Source organism: Propithecus coquereli, unplaced genomic scaffold, assembly GCF_000956105.1.
Source record: "Propithecus coquereli isolate 6110/MARCELLA unplaced genomic scaffold, Pcoq_1.0 Scaffold126, whole genome shotgun sequence".
Classification (NCBI taxonomy): domain Eukaryota; kingdom Metazoa; phylum Chordata; class Mammalia; order Primates; family Indriidae; genus Propithecus; species Propithecus coquereli.
The window spans coordinates 2,582,602-2,584,682 of NW_012136747.1; positions in this window are offsets into that span (position 1 = coordinate 2,582,602).

A 2,081-nucleotide genomic window follows, 5' to 3' on the forward strand; every position below is an offset into this window, starting at 1 on the left:
AAAAAAAAAAAAAAAAAAAGTAAATGTTATAGGAGTTTACAGCTGGAAGTTAGTCTTCCTACAGGTAGCTGAGACCATGGAACATCACATACTAAAGCATAATAATAGTAGCTACCATTTCTTGAGCACCTCCTATGCACCACTTGCCATACTAGGCGCTCTACTTGTATAATCCTATTTAATCCTCCTACAGAGATTTCAAAGCCCATGTACCATCCACAGTTCTCTCCTTCAGGCTTTGGTTCCATGTCTACATAGCTTCCTACTTTATGTGCCTTTGTTAGATGGCAAGTTCTAGAAGGCAAGGACTTTCTATGAATCATTTTATTAATAATCTTGCACCTTGGGATTATACTGGACAAAGTATCTCTACAGAAATGCTTTATGTTTATGATGGTTATGGAAATCAAAGACGACTTTTACAGTTTATCTTTGTTGATACTTTAATTTATAAATAAGCCCTATTTGATAGAAAATGGCTTCATTTTTTTTAATTTTGCTGTTTTAGATAGGAAGAAACCTTTAAACCACCAGAGGGCATTGCAATCAGCCTCCTACATCATCTTCATTATAAATCACTGCTGTCAGAGATGTCTAGTGAAATGTGTTACCAATTAAATCAGTAAAAGAAGCATTTTTAGAATCAATGGCTTACACTTGGTGGAGCACTACCATGAAGCACCCTTTTTATCTATAAAAGTGAAGAATGAAGTTGATAGTATTTTGCTGAAATTATAATCTTTTACTTTTTCCTTTCCCCAAGAATGTACCTAAACTTTTACTCTTTTTTGGCCTGAAGATGTAGCAAGTACCTCTCCATATCAATAGATACTGAAGTCATAGACACAAAAGTCACAATTTTTGGCCAGTAACATCCACCTTTTTATGGCCTTTATTGACACTAATAAAAACTTGCAATTAAGCCAGGTGCTGTGGCTCATGCCTATAATCCCAGCTACTCAGGAGGCTGAGGCAGGAGAATTACTTGAGGCCAGGAGTTCAAGACCAGCTTGGGTGATATAGGGAGACCATGTCTCAAAAACAAAACTTGTAATTAAATATATACAACTTTAATGTACTCATATAATTAAAATTTGTTATAAACTTGCAAAACTGACTAATCCATAGTTTGTTAATTCTTTCTTTTCTGTTCACCATCTGGCGGAAGTGCCAATAGGCAGAAAAATTATTAAAAATCAGCATGAAGGCCGGGCGCGGTGGCTCACGCCTGTAATCCTAGCTCTCTGGGAGGCCGAGGCGGGCGGATTGTTTGAACTCAGGAGTTCGAGACCAGCCTGAGCAAGAGTGAGACCCCGCCTCTACTAAAATTAGAAAGAAATTAATCGGCCAACTAAAAAAATATATAGAAAAAATTAGCCGGGCATGGTGGCGCATGCCTGTAGTCCCAGCTACTCGGGAGGCTGAGGCAGAAGGATTGCTTGAGCCCAGGAGTTTGAGGTTGCTGTGAGCTAGGCTGACACCACTGCATTCACTCTAGCCCGGGCAAAAAGAGTGAGACTCTGTCTCAAAAAAAAAAAACACAAAAAACAGTGTTAGAAGTCGAGATGGTGGTTACTTTTAGGGAACACAGGGGCAAAAAACCACAACTAAAATAAGGCAGAAAGTTAGGAAATATAGAGATGAAAATAGATATTCCAGCTGGGTGTGGTGGCTCATGCCTGTAGTCCAGCTACTCGGGAAGCTGAGGCAGGAAGATCGCTTGAGCACAGGAGTTTGAGGTTGCAGTGAGATATGATGACACCGTGACACTCTACCCAGGGTAACAGCGAGACTCTGTCTTAAGAAAAAAAAAAAAAGATATTCCAAGCAAATGTCAAGCCAAAGAAAAGTTGGTTGATATTAAAGGAAAGGGCATTTTTCAGGAGAGGAAAGGTCACGGAGGTGTAATGGTAAAATGGGTAAGTCCCCAGAAGATAAAGAGTCCTAAACCTACATGTATCTGTCAAAGACAAAATTACAACAAATTGGGTGGTGGGGTTGGATAAACTCACAACTAATAGGTGTGCAGCACACTGTATGGGGGATGGGCACGCTTGTAGCTCTGGCTTAGGCTGATGCAA